The sequence below is a fragment of the Macaca mulatta genome, chromosome 6 (assembly GCF_049350105.2).
Source record: "Macaca mulatta isolate MMU2019108-1 chromosome 6, T2T-MMU8v2.0, whole genome shotgun sequence".
Classification (NCBI taxonomy): Eukaryota; Metazoa; Chordata; class Mammalia; order Primates; family Cercopithecidae; genus Macaca; species Macaca mulatta.
Window position 1 is genome coordinate 88,626,865 of NC_133411.1, and position 20,541 is coordinate 88,647,405.

The 20,541-nt window shown below is 40.9% G+C and overlaps 1 protein-coding gene across 2 annotated transcripts in view; it reads left to right on the plus strand.

Annotated features, from left to right (window-relative positions):
• ATP6AP1L (ATPase H+ transporting accessory protein 1 like) overlaps window positions 1-20,541 on the plus strand; it is a 64,874-nt gene that overhangs the window by 42,000 nt on the left and 2,333 nt on the right. The gene's annotated exons all lie outside the window — the stretch shown is intronic.

A 20,541-nucleotide genomic window follows, 5' to 3' on the forward strand; every position in this document is an offset into this window, starting at 1 on the left:
ATAGAGCGAAGCAATAACAGTGTGCTTGCTATGCAAACACAGCTCTGAGACATATCCCCTGATCTTCCTTCCAATGAGATAGTGTCCTCTAAATGCCTCCTTAATAGAAATTCTAGAGCTACCACTGATGTTCTTACTGTCACTGTCTTTCATATGCATTCCTCAGCATCCTTTTCAGCTCTTGGCAGATACTGAAGATTGATTCACTCTTCATCCTCACCAAAGCGTCTCTAATAATATGCCTTCTGTCTTAAAGAGATCTTAAATATAAAGATGACATTGCATTTTCCCAGCTAGGGTTCGGTACAGGACCTAGGTTCTACAAGAAGATACTCCTACACAAAACTTAGAATGCAGACGGAAACCATGTGCAGTGGAGAGTCACACACAGAGCAAGAGAATCTTCTGGGCAGCTGTCATGATGGGTCTGCTGTCTAGTCCCATCCTAGGTGGCAAGCAGTAGATGATAATGACAGCGAGTTTTCTGATGGGACAGTCTCATGTTGGGCATTTATTTTGGCTGCAATTTTCTTGGCTATGAATGTACGTTTGGTTCTGGCCCTCTCAGAATTCTGTAAGATCCCATACTTTATAGTAAATTTCTTTCTGTTTTAATAACAGAGTTGATTCTGTAGTCTGCAATGAAGAATCCTGATTTATGTAGTTGTTAGTACCAAGAGGATTGCAGGGAACAGACTCAAGAAAATGCGAATCTGTGATTGATTATCCAACTCCATTTGGCTTTAAACCAGTGGAAACTGTCAGCCTTAGAGAATGGTATTCAGTAATCAAACAGATTTTTACTGTGGTTCGCTTGAGCATCCACTGGTGTTATAAGTGGTTGTTTGCTCGGTTACAGGCACGTGAAGGGTAAACATAATGTATTGCTCAAACTAGGACACTTTTGAAAGAGAAAATGAGTGTGGTTAACAATTCTCAGATAGCAGACATAAATGGGATGGTGCCAAGGAAACTGGGATAGATAGTCACCATGAGTATGGATGATACCTGCAGGTTTGGCTGGCTCTTTCTAACTGTGCCCAATGGCTTACAGTCTGGGAAGTTTCTAAGACTGATCTAAAGGGATCCCTTACCTCTTGTCAAAGGGCCAGCATGGTAGAAAATCAGACACAGGTCAGATCCTGCAAACTGCTTACCTGCATTGCAGGTGAAATTCATAGCTTTGCTGGATCTCTTATACGAACACGAGCATAATGATCACAAAACAGAAGAACTCTGACAGGCTAAGAGCAGTGGCTCATGCCTGTAACCTCAGCACTTTGGGAAGCCAAGGCAGGAGGATTGCTTGATGCCAGGAGTTCAAAAAAATTTTTTTAAAAATTAGGTAAGGGTACTGTCGTGCACCTGTAGTTCTAGTTACTTAAGAGGCTAAAGCAGGAGCATTGCTTGAGCCCAGCAGTTTGAGGTTGCTGTGGGCTATGATCATGTCACTTCATTCCAGTCTGAGTGACAGAGTGAGACCTTGTCTCTAGAAATAATAAAATAGGCCAGACACAGTGGCTTATGCCTTTAATCCCAGTGTTTTGGGAGGGTGAGGCAGGAGGATCACTTGTGCCCAGGAGTTCGAGATCAGCCTAGGCAACACAGCAAGATCCTGTCTCTAAAAACAACAACAAAAATATTAGCTGGGCATGGTGGCATGAGCGATAGTCCTAGCTACTCAGGAGGCCGAGGCTGGAGGATTACTTGAGTTCAGAAATTTGAGGCTGTGATAAGCTACGATTGTGCCACTGCATTCCAGCCTGAGTGACACAGTGAGATCCTGTCTCAAAAATAAAATAAAAATAAAAAAAGAGGGGAACGTTGAGAATAGAAATAGTGACTTTTGGGAGGATTTAAATTTTTAGGAATATTAAGCTCCCAAATTCCACTATTTTTTCCTGTTAGTAGAAGCAACGCCTGAGAGACAAAGCTATTCCTGCCTTGCTTGAAGACACTGTGATGACCTCACCAGAAATAGTTGTCTTGCCAGGGGGTGTCAATTTTCCTCATTGCCTTTAGGCAATTAGAGTCACATTCTGGCATATACCAGGGAACCAATTGTAAAGTCAAATCTGTGATAATCAAATTGCAAAAATAGTTTTGCTAACTTATGCCACAAAAGATTTGGGAGATTATGTGTGGTAATGGATTCTGGAGGTGCTAGCCCAGGGAATGAGCTGTATAATTTTAGACTGGGATGAATTTTTTGGATATGGGTTCTCTCACCAGAGATTTTGGATTAAATGTGCTGGTTTGAGCGGCTGGAAGTGTTCCTAACAGTTTTCTCAGTTTGTTGATTAAAACCTAGATTCAACAGTGGCACACACTAAATGAAGTAGAGGGATCAGTCATTTCTTAGTGTTAGAGAAAGAAGAGAAATGCAGTAACTTAAATGATTGGGATGTAGGAATGGATTTATCATGCATGAACTGCTCTCCCTCCCTGTAACTATTTCTCTCTGTAAAGGCCCAGAGGACACTCCCTTTGTCATAGCACTGATAAACACATTGGGAATGTGGCATCAGCACTTTTGAAAAGTGCCCTGGTGGCTGTCCTCTGTAGGCTAGAGTGGAGGTAGATGTTACCTTGGAAACAGAATGCTTAGTTTCCATAGGGATGCTGAGACCCTGGAGTGGTAGAGGGTGAGTAGCAGCCCAGTCACCTTAGAAGGCTGATGGGCAGGAGTGTTAATCAGATTAGATTATCTTTGTTAATGGTAAATTGGTCTTTGACATCTGTGGCTGGGCAATCCACTGGTGTGCCCTTTGATCCACATAATAACAATGTTGATGATAGAATCTAGATCTGCTTTAAAAAGCCGTACTTGAACCATCATGGTAGGTTCCCAGAGCTGAGTCTGCTCATAACTGGAATCCCTCGAGTGAGAAAGAGATACCTTAAGATGTCTTTTTGTCTGATGTTGAGTATTATTATGAGCAGTTGTATGCTTATCCATCAGGTCTTCATCTTTTTGGATCACTTCTGGTATGTTCTGACCTTCAGGTAAAGAACCTACACTATTCACATGAATACCTTTACTATAAACCCATTAGATATGTGATTATTGCTCAGTAATTGTTAGTGCTGCAGAAACACAGCCTAAGAGCTGTCTCCTTGGAGATCTGGAACAAAGTGACAAAAAAGTGATGTTTGACACAAGTTGGAGTTGAAGGCAAGATGAAAGCACAGCAGAAGGAAACACATATGCAAAGTCTAGGCTCTGTCATGTGTGGAGAACTATGAACACATGTGTGTGGGTAGGTAGATAGAATGTGTTTAGAGGAGTTGAGAAGGAGAAGCTGGAGATGAAGAGAGAGACCAGATCTTTGTATTCACCTAAAGACTTAGAATCTTGACTTGAGGTAATTGAGAGGCCCTTAAGAGGATTTTAGAGGATTTCGAGCAAGATGATTACATGGTGTGGAAATGTGAATAGAACAGGGAGAGAAGTGCTGATTAGGAGATTATTGCAACAGCTTAGGCAAAAAATATTAGGACCTGAACTAACAGAGTGATGGAAGATAGAAGCTAAAAGTGGTGTTAGGAGGTTGGTAACCAATTAGCAAATCACAAATGAATGGTAGGTGTCTGATTTGGCGTTGTGAGGATGGTGGTGTCAGGCTCTGCAATCAGTGAGAAAACAGGTGAGGGTGGGAGTGGGTGGCCCCTGCAGTCTCACAGTAGAGGCCTAAGTAGGCAGTTGGTCGTATGGATCTGGGGACAAAGAGAGAGATCTGGACCAGAAACAGAAATTTAGAAATGTAGCAGATGCTGTCAGTGTTCCACCCACATTGCTTTGGCACTTACCATTTTGGTGTGTTCTGGCACATCTTTCCATTGCCAACAACTGTCCTCAGGGGCTTCTCTACCTATGGTCATGGCAGGCTGGAAGGGGTAAGGAATTAATGCTTTCTGGGAGTAGCCCTCAACCAATGACTCGGGGATTGTGTACAAACGCCACAGTTCATTTGTTCTTTGCCTGGGAAAACTCTAGAGTATGTTTTATGCTGTTCCCTGGAGCTTCCCAGAAGGACTAAGCCCTTTCGCCCATTGTGGAATCTTGCTTAATAATGTTTACTTTATGGGCTCCTTCCTCTTCCCTGTCTCCCTTCCCCACTCCCCTAATGGCGTTTCCAAGTATCATTGCCAAAACAAACTATTTGCATCTACATCCCTGTTTCAGGATCTACTTCTAGGGAAACCCAAATGAAGACAGGTAGTAATGGGCCTATGGGGAAAGTTGAAAACTAGGTGGTATTGGTGAAGAAATAAATGAGATCACCTGAGAAGAAAGGATAGGTTGATAACAGACCCCTGGGGACACTATCATTTATGGAGTAGGACGAGAAAGACCAATCTGTAGATTTAGAGTAGGAGAAATCAGAGAGGAAGAGAGCAAACCAAGAAAGAGTAGTGTCCCAGAAATCAAAGAAAAACAAGCTTTCAAGATGAGGGAAGTAGAAACCATGTCAAATGCCGGAGAGAAAGCAAGTGAGAAAAGAACTAAGGAGTGTTTATTTCTGGCATTTGCCCAAAAGGAAGTCCTTGATGAACATCACACTTCATGGAAAAGAGCGAGTAGAGGGAGCTCAGGATATTTATCCCCTGGGGATCTCCCAGAGGGAATGCTTTCGACTGGGTTTCATCCCTTCTCTGACGTTCACTGCTCCTTTCAAGACAGCCCCCTCCACATTCTCTCCTTCTGTGTTTCAGTGACTTCTTCCCTTGTTGCTTTTGACTCAGGGATGGTTACTCCATTGCTACTAGCCCCAGGTCACTACACTCTCCCTTGTGGTTCTCCTGTACCCTACTGGGACCCTTATAAAAGGTTCTTGTTTAACTAAACCCCACTTAAATTGTCCTAATTTGAGGGTGCCATCTGTTTCCTATTGGAAACGGACTTACACAGGGGTTTAGACACTAAAATTTATTTGTTGCTTTGTTTTATATCTAGCAGTTTCAGAGTTTTTCGGAAAGGATTTAAGGCAATCATTCTAATAAGATTTTAATAAGATGGAAGAAACTTGAGCATATCGTAGGGTAAGGCATTAGTGATGAGGTGTTTGTTTTGCCTGCTGCAACATTATGAATAATGCGGTTCACATGTGTAATACACTCCCGCAGAATGCCCACACATTGTTACCCTGTATCCCAATTTTCGGGCTTTACAGCATTCTGTTCCTTTGAGATCCCTGGTGCATAAATGTCCATGGGTAACTGAGATAGGCTGTGGGCTATGGACAATTCCCAGATAGCAAACTAGAGCTTTCTTACTCAAAAAAGCATTGCGGAATATGAGAGTGATATTACAGAGCAGCTCTGGAATACTCTCTATATAAACAGTGTGAGAAATCAGTGCTAACAAGCCACACGGTGTTGCACCCCACCAGGCTGCCTGCCTCTGCAGTTGGGAGCCCGTGTGCTGGTTGGAGGAACTGGGGAACAGGGGAAGGTTAAACAAATATATACTAGAGACGGAAGAAAATTGGTGGAGCTAGGTCCTCAGAGGAACCAGGGTGTTACAGGATCCCCTTCTTAGGGGCGGGTGAGGAACAGCCACTTGCCCTTCCTCAGAGGAGACAGAGAAGGCTCACAATCTTCTAGGCAGCATACTGAGCAGCCGTCCTTCTGCCTGTGTCCCTGCCTGTGCCTTCTCCGCCCTCATACCTCAAGGTCATGATGAATGAATCGACCCAACATTTCTGTGTAACTCATTGAGACGACCTGCCTTTATTTCATATTTCTTTCAGTGTGATAGAACTTGCAGTGTTTCTGTGTGATGCTGTTAGCTCCTGAGATCAACAACATTTTATAGGAACCAAATGGTCCAGAGCAAAACCTCTAGTTCCAAAGAATTGGAATTTAAAATGCGGTTTGAACCTTCTGAAATGTTTATTAAGGAAAAATAGGGCAAATGTAGGTGATCAAATTAGTTGTTATATTTGCAACACATGTAACTCTGATGCTGGCTACCCAGATGTTCCCAAATCCTCTGACCTTCTGTGTCAACCTTTAGTTTACTCTCCTATAAAGTGGCTTGAGCCCCTTTCATGTGAGAAATAAGTCTGCTCCCCATCGTAGCTGGGCATCAGCAGGAGGGTGGGCCGGGTATGCGTGGCGGTGACTCACATTCTCACTGTGCCTTCTGGTTCTGATTTCCTGCCTCTGGTGGTTCTCAGTTACTTCGCTGGTGGCTTCACCTTCTCCCCTGGCTCTCAGTTATGAGAGCAGCTGCCTGACGTTGGCATGAGTATCACCGATTTTCCTAAACATTGGGGAATTAATAGAATAATTATGGCCTAAGGCAGGAAATCATTCCCAATTCTCTTTTCGTGGACATTTAATGCTAATCCCTCTCAGAGAACTTCTCACTGGCCATGCTCATCTCTCGGCCCTGAACTTTCACCCTCTTGAGGACCTCTCTTTTTCTTTCCCCAAATTCTTTATGCATCCCCCCAGTCTCAGAGACCTAAAAACCTTCTCTTCCCAGCCCACCGTCAAGAGGCTTGCAAATCCTCTTTCTTTATCATGTCGAACGCTTTGATTCTTCTTTATTGGAACTCTGTTATGTAGGTTGAACTCTAAGAATCTCATCTTTCACAACCAACATGCTCGGTATGGAATTGTTCTTAAAGAAAAGAGCCTTTCTCCATCCTGAGAAAGTTTTTTTTTCTTGCCGAACTGCAGCCAGGTTTAGAATAACAACTCTTCATCTGTCAAACCCTTCCCTTCTCTCCATCCATCCATCCATCCATCCATCCATCCATCCATCCATCCATCCATCCATTCATCCTGTTTTAGATCTGAGATAAAAATGGTTTTACAATGTTAAAAAATAAAATATGTCTAAAATATCTGTACATTTAGGTCATGAAGGATACATATTATTTCTTCAGTATAAAAGTTGTCACAGAAAAACTTAGAAATGTGAAGAATTTTTTTTTTTTTTGTAAAATACTTGGCTGTAGAATGCATATTATTGCAGTTTTTGGTTAAGGAGCTAAATTTTATTTCCAAGTATTTTAAAGTGATAAAGTGTTTCCCAAAATGTTCATCTTTAGCCAGCAATGACATCAATTCTGAGCAAAACCCATCTCTGGCCTTAACATTTTGTTGTCACATTTATGTGTGACATTGAACTTAGAAACCTACTCAGTGTCTCAATGTTCTCCTCAAACAAGGCACTTTCCATTTCCACCTCAATGAATCATTCCAATAAGATCTGAGACTCTCTTTACATGTTAGTAATTTCCTTGCTCTTTGGGAAGGTCCAGGGTCCAGAGAAATGCACTGATGAAGATTTTGATGTTTTAGCCTTAATTCATCTTCCTTCTTGAGCTCCTAGTACCCTCAGCTGCATCCCTCTTCTTGTTGAGGGTGTGCATATTCTGAGACTGAACCTGATTTTCCAGGACAGCCCTTCTTACAGTGGTATTTTCTTTATACAAACTATAATGAAGACTAAATTGGTGGAATTCACTTCATGTTTAAATGCCTGAGGTTAGAACTCAGGACTTTCTGACTTTCTTCATTCCTCTGTAGTTTGCGTCTATTTCATCCCACAGTTGTAAAAGGGTCATTTGATTTGTTTTCTGGGGTATGAGCTCAGAACTGACCTCAAGTGCAGTTAAAGCTCTGCAGGGCCAGATTTTGAAGCATAGACTATTTTCCTTCCTATAGAAGGCCCTCTCTAGGAGAATGAGTATGAAATTATGAGTATAAACTAGGTATGAAGGTGATTCTCTGTTAAGAAAGAGAAAACAAATCACAACTAGTTACAAATTTTGAAAGTTGACTGATTGTGTTCAAAATAATTTTGAAACTTGACTGACTGTGTTCAAAATAGCTTATTTTTAAGATTTTTCCAAAAACATACAATCAAGAGACCATAATGCTAGGAACCCTTCCGGGTCCATGGAAGGAGCCTGTATAAGAGTGTGTGTGTGTGTGTGTGTGTGTGTGTGTGTGTGCGCGCGTGCGCGCGCGCATTATTTTTTATATCAACTTTTATCTTAGATTCAGGGAGCACATGTGCAGGTTTGTTACATGTGTAAATTGCATGTCATGGGGTTTGATGTATGAATGGTTCCGCCACCCAGGTAGTTAGCATAATGCATAGTTACCTGTTAGTCTTTGAACCCTCATTCCCCTCCCCCGCAGTAGTCACCACTGTCTACTGTTCTCATCTTTGTGTCCTTGTTTAGCTCCCACTTATAAGTGAGAACATGTGGTATTTGGTTTTTGGTTCCTGCATGAATTCCTTTAGGATAATGGTGTCCAGCTGCATCCATGTTGCTGCAAAGGAAGTGGCTTCATTCTTTTGTATGGCTATGTAGTATCCCATGGCATATATGTACCACATTTTCTTTATTCAGTTCACCATTGATAGATGCCTAGGTTGATTACATGTTTTTGCTATTGTGATAGTGCTGTGATGAATATACAAGTGCAGGTGTCTTTTTGGTAGAACAATTTATTTTCCGTTGGGTGTATGCCCATTTCCTGGGTCAAATGATAGTTCAACTCGTAGTTCTTTGAGAAATCTCCAAATTGCTTACCACAATGGCTGAACTATACATATTCATTTTTGAATAGAGATTTAACATTATACACAATTGTAGTAGCTAGTTAAATAGTCTCTGTGAACCTATCTTCATGTCTTACACTAGAATTTGATGTCTGCACGGCAGGCCTTTTGGAAGGGAGGGAAGGGATGTAAAGTGGAGGAGGGCAAGGACATCCTGTGCATAGTAGGATATTTAGCAGCATCCTTGACCTCTACCACTAGATACATAATACCTAGGAGCATCCCCTCCTCCAGTTGTGATGACCACTGGGAGACAAATGTCCCCTGGGAGACAAAATCCATTCCCAGTTGGGAACTACTGGCATAACTCCTTTGCCGGTAGATTCACAGGTGTAAGGACTCTAACGTGACTATGTGGCAGTCTCAACTTCCAGTTGAATGGAATTGTTGTTTTGTCTCTTGGTGGAAGCATTCCTCTTTCTTTGTAACTAAGAAATCAAAACCAGCCAAGCTGAAAGTTGCAAGTATGGGAAGCAAACTTTTGATGATTTGCTAGTGAATCATCAGGGGTACTAGTGAGAGGGTTACTCCTATTTCCATCCCTTAACTCTCAGATTCATGAAGCCTGGTTATGGGAGTCAGATTGCTATAACTTTTGGCCAGTTCTACTTATAATCTCATTTCTTCTCCTGCTGAATATTAAAGATCACTTACAAACTTATAATTTAGCAAGGATCTTTTGTTTGTAAAATTAAGACACCCCCTCCCCCACGTCTTCCAGCTCACTTATGTAAAGAAAAATTAGTCTCAGGCTATCTCATGGATCTCAAGGTCTGGATCCCAAGACCCAGCTAGGTCTTCTTGAATGGCTGGACGTGGATTTGGAATAATGAAGGGCGCTACTTTCTCTGCCTTGTTGTCTTCCCATCTATTTCTCTTTGGCATACGATCTCTCATGGCTTTTGCATGTTTGCTTCCTCTCTTCAGCTCTCTGTGGGGAACAGGCCCCGAAATCTGGCCATAAACAGGCCCCAAATCTGGCCATAAACAAAATCTCTGCAGCACTGTGACAAGCTCATGATGGCTATGACGCCCACACTGAATTTTGTTGGTTTACCGGAATGAGGGCAAGGAACACCTGGCCCACCCAGGGCGGAAAACTGCTTAAGGCGTTCCTGAACCATAAACAATAGCATGAGCCTCAATCTGTGCCTTAAGGACATGTTCCTGCTGCAGATAACTAGCCAGAGCCCATCCCTTTGTTTCCTGCTTTAGTTACTCTATAATCTATAGAAACAATGCTCATCACTGACTTGCCATCAATAAATATGTGGGTAAAACTCTGTTTGTAGCTTCATCTCTGAAGGCTGTCAGTCCCAGTCATTCCCACTCCACACTCTATATTTCTGTGTGTGTGTCTTTAATTCCTCTAGCACCTCTGGGTTAGGGACTCCACGACCGAACTGGTCTCGGCAGCTCTCTGCCTGCACCTAGGCTCATTGTGCTCATTCTACAATGGCAGCCTTAGTCTCTGCAGGGCCTTCCCGCTCACCTCCCACAAATCCAAATTCCCACTCAGAGGGAATCCCATTGGCCCACTGTGGTCTGTCAGGTGTGCCTGAGCAGTGATTGGCAAGGTCAATAAAAATGCCCTCCTCTTGGCATTGGATCATCCTCTTTTATAAGAACCAGAGGGCTGGATTGCTTTTCTTCCTGTCTACTGTTGGCAGAACCTTCCATATTGAGTTTCTGGAACTTCTTTTCTACCCAGTCACCAGTAGAGTTTTACCTTTGCTGTCTAGTGGCCGATCAGCTTCTTTGCCTTCCATTGGAGGAAATGAATGTGGGTGAGCAGCAAATTCCTTTTCCCTTGAGCTACCAGGCTGGGGCAGGGGATGGGAAAGACCCTAGCTCAGGGCTGTTTCAAGTCTTCCTGGTGTTCCTGGTGTCCCAAGATGCAGGAATTATACCCTCTCCTTCTTATAGAGCTGGTTCCAACAATGACCATGACATTCTGTTTTGTGTCTGGGTCTATCTTCCTTTTATTTTTTTGGCAGGGGCATGGGGAGGGGAGGGCGTTGTTTCATTTTACTGCAATCAAAATCTAGAAGTCTGCTGGTTAAGATGCCCTTTAGTGGCAATATATATTTATGACTATTTTTCTGGATTTTATAGACCAAACAACTTTCAAAACCAATCTAGATACTGACATATGGTTACCAGCTCTATATTTTGCCACATAAGGTCATTAGAATCTCCCATATCCAATTATCATCATTTAATGTTAGGTTGAATGCTAGCAAACTGTTGTTTTTGTAGGTCAAAAGCAGTTGAATATTGGCAATTTCCCGTGATTCACTCTAATGTAATAAAGCATATTCTAACTTGAGAGATATAGGAAGGATATACCTTACAGTAAAAGACTAGCTCTTAATGCAAATTTGTTTAATTTTATGAAAAATGCGCTATACTTTCCTTAATTTTCTGGTTTCATCATGGACCATGACAACTTCATCCTGCTACGGTACTTGTTTTTGGTGTATCTTTTTTTGAAATTCTGGTCTAGGGAAACACACATGGGCGACCCTCTCAAGATCATTCTCATTTCTCATAACTCTTTTTTCCTAGTCCGAGACAGGGTGCTGGCCTTCCCCTTGACCAAAACCGTGTTTAAAGAGGAGTCATGTTCTCTGAGATCCTCTGAGGCTGTTGTTGGGTGAATTCCTCACGTGCACCAAACTTAGGTATTTAAGAAACATGTTTGCTGGCACACAATTTATTTTTACACTCTCCCCATAAAGAGCATGATCACACTGACAAAAGGAGCCCCAGTCACCTCCTATGGTTCCTCAATGAACTATGCAGGAGTTCTACCAACCACAAGTTAAGGTGATTACCTTTGGAATCATCTTTTATCATCATCTTTGTTTATTTTGCGCTACTTTTCTATCATCTCAGGCAACTCCCCCGTCACCCTCTATTTTCTGCCCAAGGGATCTTCATCTCTCTTACAAGCTAAATCCAGACAGATTGTATAACAAACTGGCTTTGGTTATTAAAAACATCTTTTTAGCTCTTGGCATAACAAGCAAAACCACTCCTGATGAAAAGAAAGCCCGTCCCATATGGTTCTCGAAAGAAGTACAATTTTTTGAATTTACTGTACATGTGAAAATAATAAACAATTTGCATTTCTTTCTTTTTCTAGTAATTCAGACTCTAACCTGAGGGTCTTTAAAGAATGGATTTCATAATTTCTACATTGTAGCACTTTCTGAAATATTACTGATTCTCAGTGAAGTAACTAAGCCCTAGCCAAATGTTTTAGTTTATTTCTCTCTCTCTCTCTTTGTGTCAATCTGTAAATGCGTCAGAAAAACGTTTACTGTAATGTTAGACTGTGCATGTGTTGGCATTAAAAGTGTGGTTTTGTCCTTACAGGGAATCAAATAGAAGCAAAATTATAGTTAATTCTTGCTTTCTGTGGTAATGGGGAACAGACTGAGTTTGTACCAATAACACTTGAAAAATTTATTTTAGAAATTAGGTTGAACCTTGTCCTTCACTAAACTTTTGCCAGAAAATCCACACACAGTCAAGTTGTTCTTCTTTCTCTTCTGCCTGGCTCTGCCCCACGCTGGGGTAGGGAAATGGCCAGCAGGAAAGAAGGGTGGAATCAAAAGACCTATGCCCAAATGTCATGGTCCTGAGGTGGTTCTCAGCATGTTGACGAGAGTTATTTGTGGGAAAAGGAAACTACTCTGTAATAAACCAGGATAAAATTTCCCTACTCTTTCAGTAGGTGTCTTGCCTTTCCTTGTGGTTTAAGAGAGATCCCCCAAAACTCCTGTTATCTCCCTTCTAAATTCAGTTTCTAGTTAGCAATTGAAAGAAAGCAGTAGAAGCACTTCAGAAAACTCTGAGGCCTCTTTAAAGATATTCTTTCAAAAAATGATTTGAAGTATAGCTGAGTGGGAGAGATGCTACCACAGAGCCATCTACTTCTAGCCAGTAGCCTGCAAGAGAAAGGGCTTCTTCAATGTAGTTTAGTCTCTAACCTTTTTGGGGGGAGGTAAGCTCTTTATGGTCTCACGGCTCCCTTGGGAGTTTTCTATAGACCCGAAGGGGCGGGGCCACGCTTATTCTGGATCAGTAACGTGTCCTATTGCAAGCAACTCACATGCTGACAGAGACACGAGTGCACTGCAGTCATGGTCTCCAGATGTGATGCTCCAATGATGTAAGCCACTAATTTGTCCTGGAGCTATTACTGTTATCGGTTGAAGAAAACTTAGAAAATGACTTTCAGTTAAAAAAAAAATGCACAAAACTTTCTAACTGTTTGCTACTAATAGTAGTAATCCTGGCACAATTCTTCAAAAGCTTTGGAATATATATATATATATTCCTCCAATGTATGCCTCCAAATATAGATATATATATATCTCCCATAATATAATAATATATATGGGATTATAGTAGGGTTGGGAGAAACCCTAATTAGCTACATTAGAGGAACTCAAAATACAGAATGAAATGACGGTTTTAAATAAGGCTAGATATCATAATTAGTCCCAGATGGTTCCTTTGTAGTCAGGAGAGTTTTACCAAACAGCCACTTTTTTTTTTTTTTTTTTTTTGATTGTCGAAATAGAAAACGAATTAGGCTCCTGCACTGTTTCTTAATACAGTTTTTCTGGGGCCTTGTTTTGTAGGCCTTATGAGATGCCCATTGAGACAAAAAGATTGTGTTCTTCATGATATACTCTTTACAAGGCAGGAAATGTTCTCAGAACCAATGTCTGTGTCCTTGGAACCGAGAGTTTCTCTTTCCTCCTGGCTTTCTGCATTTGCTTTTGGTTATGGAGAACATTTTCACTTTCTCTGGTTCATCTGTTTAGGATGCTCACTGCCCTTGAGCAGCGGGTCTCCTAGGTCTCAGGGTATCATCCCCACTTGTGAGAAAGCAAACTCATCACCAGACAGGGAGCTCTGACTCCAATGGAAAACAGCCAGGCAAATCAGAGACAGGCATCCTCAAGTAAATCCTGTTTGCCATGGAAAACAGGGAAAATCAGACCAAAGAAAACCCACAGCTGGGTGTTGTCTTCAGTTTTTTCCAAGAGACATCAGTTGTTCCTTAATATCTCCAATAGAAAACTTGTCAGAAAAATAATTTGTTTCCAGTTCTATCCTACTAACAAGTTTTGCCCATTATGTTACCTAATCGATTGCAGTCATCAGTAGGGAAAATGCAGACACACCTATTTTTTTTTTTAATAAATGACTCTCCCAAATCTGCATTTATTTGTTGGAATCCAGAGTTCCTTTTTAAAATCTTCAAAATATTTCCATTTTAAGTAGATGAATTAACACACACAATCTGTTTCTTCCTCACTCAAAGAAAACTAGTGATTCATTGCTTTTCCATGAGCTGGTACTTGATTTAGAACAGGATGAAGCCAGCCTTATCTCCCATCATGTGGATGTTTAATTTCTCAAAGTCCATGTGACAGTTACCATGAGTAGAATAGGTGTTTTGTATCTAGTCAGATTCATTTGTATTTAGAGTGAAAGATATGTGTTTATTATTTAATATTTTGGTGAATAAACAATGCTTTTTCTTCTGTCTCTCTAGATCAACGTATTTATTTTATATATTCTTTTATTTTCAATGACTAATATAATAAAATATAAGCCATTTTATAATAAATGTTACCCATAGCTAACCAGTGAATCACAATAAAACTAAGTTTTCCCATGGAACAAAAATTACTCATTACATGTAACTACAAAATTTTTAGAAGAAAACGGGCTATGCCTAGGTCATGTGGAACATGCCAGCCCTTAGTTTTGTATGAAATTTCTGGTGGAATAGCAAAAATATCTTTCCCCTTTTGAAATATCTGGATAATTGCTAAAATTCCCCTCTTTTTTCGTTAGTGAACATGAAGTCAAAACCTGGATTTTGAAATAGAGATATATATTTCACTTGCAGGTTTAAAAACGCCCAATTTCTGTTTTCAATCACCTCATAATTCTTATTTTTCCTATAGGACATCTTGCTTTTATGACAGATTTAAAGAAACGAACAGTACATAAACATTGACCAACTAACAATTTTTTATAAGCTTAACATTCTCTTATGAATGTCAAGGTGGTGTCAATTATGTTGTCAGGAATTATCAAATGCCTGTGTAGCATAATAGCATCTAAATATTAGTGCACATATTAAATTAATTATAATATGTATTATATTAATATTCATACATTTGGTGAACATATCACACATCCTCTTGACTTCAGGCTTTGTGCCTATAAATTCATACAGATTCCCATGGCTCTGTTATTATATTATTTTTTAATAACTTCCTGCTGGAGCTGATTTCACAATCTCAGCATTTTGCGGGGCTTAGGAACACTAAAAATTTGATTTTAGAAGTGTGAGAAAATAGGCAAACCATTTAAATTAGTTTTATGTTATCTAAGACTTCAAATGCTGTGAGATAAAGCAAGCATGCAGTGTCTGTTATTAATGCTATAGAGCGTTTGTCATCCTTAAAGCAGACATCTGGAACAAGTGCTGTTGAATTAATTAATTTATTTACTCATTTGTTTGTCATGTATTTAACAAATACACATTGAACACCTACTATGTACCAGATACTCTGGTAGGTGCTGAGACACGTTGGTGAGGAAATTCTCATGCGGGTCTTGCTCAGGGTCTGGTGGGATAATCACTGACTCTTACTGAACATCACATCTCCAGTTGCCTTTGGAATTCTGACATTCCACGAATCTATGAGCCATTCAGTTGTATTACAGCATCTGTAATCCTGGTTTACAACTTGTCAATTAGGCAGTTTGCCTACATATTTTCCTGCCTTCAGATGCCAACTGAGCTCTAAGGTTGTCTCCTGCTTCTTAAAGTCTCTCCCTCTGGTTTTCTGATTGGATTTATTTATCTGTGACTTCTGAGACACTGGAGTAGGCCATGCACTGATGCCAATATTGAGTGCCAGGAATTATGGCAAACTGCTTCTAGAGATGTTTAGGGTATGTTTCAGGAGTTCAGTGACTTTTGTTGCACCTAAGAATCTTGTCTTTCATTAGTGGATAAGACAGTAAATGTAACCAACCGACATGGAAGTTAGGGGTCATGCTGACTACAAGTTTGCCTCACCTTTTGTAAGTAAGCACAGAGCCATGGATGAATTATGCTGAGGAACTGGGTTGCAGGAACTTCTATTTACCCACAACATAGTTTAAAACATTCAAACTGAAGTTACAATCCCCATGCTCTCTTCCTCAACAAACAGACATTCTTCTAGTGGAGGCGCCAACCTGATTCCATCCAAAGCCAGTCTCATTCCTAGAATAGCTAACAACCACAGCTAAATATTTCCCAAGTAAACCCAGCTAAGAATAGTTCCTTATTTCTAGAGCTCTGACACAAGAAACTCAACACCCTGTTGGAGTCAGATAAGCTGAACTTTTTTCAAGAGCTTTGTCAAAGTGAGACTGAGGAGGATGGAGCCTGAGAAAAATCCAGACTGAGCGTTGTTAGACTCTCCACATCACCTATAAGGTGGTATCGAGTGAGGCTGCATTAGACTTAAAGTGCCTTTGGGCTGACTAGATGCTGAGCTGACCGTCAGTGCCTTGGGCACCAAAAACATTGACATTAACTCTGACCAACACTCAAATTAAATATTCATTCTTAATATTTTGCAGTTCTTAAATGTTAGTTCTCTCTGACCTCTCTCCTAGTTGTTCTACTGAAAGTTTCTGGAAAGCCGAAGCTGTTTTGCTTCTTTAGGCCAGAAAGACATGTTTACTTCTTAAGAGGTTCAATTTATGAGGGCTTATTATTAGTCTCAAAATATACTACTGGTTTGCCGTTGATGTGGTACTGGATCTCCTTTTCTTTATTTTTTCTTTTTTTGAGACAGCGTCTTGCTCTGTCGCCCAGGCTGGAGTGCAGTGGCAGGATCTTGGCTCACTGGAACCTCCATCTCCCGCATTCAAGTGATTCTCCTGCCTCAGCCTCCCGAGTAGCTGGGATTACAGGCATGAGCCACCATGTCCAGCTAATTTTTGTATTTTTAGTAGAGATGAGGTTTCCCTATGTTGGGCAGGCTTGTCTTAAACTCCTGACCTCTGGTGATCCTTCTGTCTCGGCCCTCCAAAGTGCTGGGATTATAGGTGTGAGCCCGCGCCCGGCCCTGAACCCCTTTCTTAAGGACCCTGAGAGGGCATGCATTAAAATCATCCTATTCTTATTAATGGGAAATAGAAGCCTAGATGAGTACTGACTCATGGTTCATATTTAGCAAATGACAGATCTGGGATAAGACCCCAGGTCTTTGGACTTCCTTTTGTTATGTTCCCATGACTCATACCATGCCCACATGCCTAAATGTCCAAGGCCTGCTCACCCTAACTATTCTTGTTCATGTATCTGTTTTAGATTGGCAAGGAAAAAAAGCTTTCTAACTTTTTAAGGAATGGGTCACAACCCACAGCATAATATTTGAGGCAAATATCCTAATTTTCCCCAGTACCAAAAAAGATCATTTTTATATTTCTTATACGAGTCTCCATAACCATAAACATGTCACAAGATTCTTTGACTAAGGCACTAACTCTATTGTTTCAGCATGACTGCATTTGTTTAACATAAATGGTTTACATTTAGGCTGCCTTGCGCTTTCTTCTCTGGCCTAAAGTATTTCTTCCAAGTTAGAATGCTTTTTCTTCTTTGGCATCCATTAAAAATCATTGGCAACATGGCCACGTTCCAGAAACACTTCTGCAATGCCAACCACAGGACTTGATGTCTAAAAATAAGAATTGAAAAATAGATTTAAGTTAATGCCCAGAAAGAAATATTGCCATGTGTCTTTACTGAAATTTGGTAAAATCCATGCTACAGAAAAGTGTGAAATACATGCTGCTTCCTGTAAAAACCTTGGCTGAGTAGTTAGTGAGAGAGCTCATCCTTTTTCATCTGTCTCTCTCCTATTAGCCACTTTTCATTCTTGACTTAAGGTTGTGTAAGTTCAGGAGAGATTCTTATTCTGTCTGGAACCCATAGCTGAGCAGGTTTCCTGGGAAGAAGCTGGGGCCCTCACTAACGATGCCCCAGCTCTTGAAGTTTCTGTTTTCATTTGGCCATCATTTGTTGCTTCCTTTATGGAAATGATTAAACTCAGCGAATGATGAAACATGAAATCAAATAGTTTGGGAATAGTGTGGGCAGTTTAAAACTGGTTTGAAATACAGTGTGGAAACTTAAAAAAAAAATTAATGTTAACTATCTGGGATCTACCTACTCCTTCCATCTAAAATTCCATTTCAGTTCATTTCATGAGAATAATTATACCCTGAAACAAATCATTCTTATTTGTCTTTTATAAGTCTTCACTCAGCTTTCCCCTATATTTTTCATCTTACTTCTGATTTTCAAACACACAGTCCAGTGGTAAAGCACTGTATGCAGTCCAGCCACTTATAACTCGTGAAATGCATCATGCGTTGCCAGTCCTTTATTTCTTCCTCTTTCCCTCCCTCGCCTCCTTTCCTTTTCCCTTTCCTTTGTGCACACAAACTATAAGAAATTCATAGGGCAGGCTGCTAGGAATTAGTAATAATTACAATGACTTTTTCTAGAAGACGTAAAAATAAAAATCAGTCTAGACCCAAAGATGAGACAATAAACCCATTTAATTTGTAATAATGACTGACTTTTCTTTCTTACTGCATTTTCAAAGCTTTTTGTGTGGTTGGAGAAGTGTCATGGACAGTAAGTCCAGAGAATAATAGGACAATTTCAAAGCTGTTTTTCCTCCCCAATAGTCTATAAACCTCATGGCACTGAATTTCACACCCTAGCCCAGATTTACATTTAGATTAATGGATTCAGTCACTCCTCAGGGTCTGGAATGTGTCAGCCTTATTGATACTTACTAAAAGGAAATTTAGTTTCTTTACTTTCTAAGTAAAGAACAACACATGACTGTGTTGTCTACTGTGGATTACTGTTGATTTATGCAAACATAAAACTTATTTTTCTACACAATAATTTTGCTCTGAGTCTTTTGGACTCATGTTTTTGGTAGACCTCTTGTGTGCACAAATTATGATGTCACAAAGTTATGGATTTTAAATGTTGGTGGTAGCTCTTAGGATGTATTGGTATTCTTTCTTTCTTTCTTTCTTTTTCTTTTATTTTCTTTTTTCTTTTTCTTTTTTTGAGACAGAGTCTCACTCTGTCACTCAGGCTGGAGTGCAGTGATGTGATCTTGGCTCACTGCAACTTCCACCTCCTGGGCTCAAACTATCCTCCCACCTCAACCTCCTGAGTAACTGGGACTACAGGCATGCGTCACCACACCTGGCTAATTTTTGTATTTTTAGTAGAGACAGGGTTTCGCCACATTGGCTAGGCTGGTCTTGAACTCCTAGGCTTAAATGATCCACCCGCGTTGGCTTCCCAAAGTGCTGGGATTACGGGTGTGAGCCACCGTGCCTGGCCTTTTTTCAATAAGATAGTCTTGGCTTCTGTCCTAGGCAGGGACGAGACAAATCAGTTTTCCAAATGTTGAGTTTCTCTCACCAATGAGATCATGCTAGGACCCAGTGGATCAAAAGGAGGATTAACAAGTCTATATGGTTCATAGCCTCCTATTTTATTTTTAACGTATTTTTTACCCTATTAGATGCTTATTATTTCATTTTTCAAAGTGGACAAAGGCTTATATAATCTTGCCAATATGCTAAAAATAATTGTCTTTAAGATAATCAGCCAGGTATGGTGCCTTATGCCTGTAATGCCAGCACTTTGGGAGGTTGAGGTGGGAGGATTCCTTGAGCATGGGACTTTGAGACCAGCCTGGACATCATAGTGAGACCCTATTTCTACAAAAAAATTTTTTAAAAAATTAGTCAGATCTGATGGTGCATGCCTGGAGTTCCAGCTACTTGGGAGGCTGAGGTGAGAGGATGCTTGAGCCTGGGAGGTTGAGGCTGCAGTAAGCCATGATCGTGCCACTGCATTCTAGCCTGAGTGACAGAGTGAGACCCCGTCTGAAAAAAAAAAATCCTCATGTATATTCTGCAAGTTTGCTCAGTTCTCATGAGCTTTTCCCATTCTTGATTGTGTCATGAAAAAGATGATTTTTGTGAGTCCTTCTATCTCCAAGAAAATCTGTATATGTCTGTGTCTGCCATATGGTTTCTTATAAGCCCAGGCAAACCTTTGTAGAGCCAAGCCTTGCAAGCCTGTCTGGTTCACATGCCTCCATATGACCTTGCAGGCTCCATTCCTTCCTTTGCTGTTCTCAGCACTTTCCCAGGGGCTGAGGAAAGTTTTGAAGCCTCTGGATGTGAAATCCTTGAAGATAATTCCAGGTTAGGAGATTATGTTGCCAAACATTTCCCAGCAGATGCAGAGCTGGGTGGTGTCCTGCAGATTTCCAAGGTGTTGTCATCGGGGCTTTCTTGAGTAGCAGCAAATCCAGCTGTGGCAAAGACAAGGCACAGTTGTTTTTCCAGGGAAATCTGTCCAGCTTCCTGTGGCATGCCTGACTGTCTGGGGTCACCACTGCTCCTTGTGTGCTCTGGGGAGTGGAGCACTTATGCCAGTCACAGCAAGCAGTATCTGTCATGAAGGAAACATGCAGAGGCCACTTTTGATGACTTCTTATCTTCACTGACCATCAACATGTTTACAATGGCTTATAACTATTTAAAAATTAGCCAGGTGCGGTGGTGCGTGCCTGTAGTCCCTGCTACTCAGAAGGCTGAGGCGGGAGGATTCCTTGAGGCCAGGAATTCCAGGCTGCAGTGAGCTATGATCACGCCACTGCACTCCAGCCTGGGTGACAAAGCAAGACTCCATTTCTAAAAAATGAAAACAACATTTTTAAAAAGAGAAAGGTGTATAAACCGAGAACTTAGTCTTTCAAATGAAAGTACACCTGTGAGTTGCTTCTAGACTAGGAGTACTT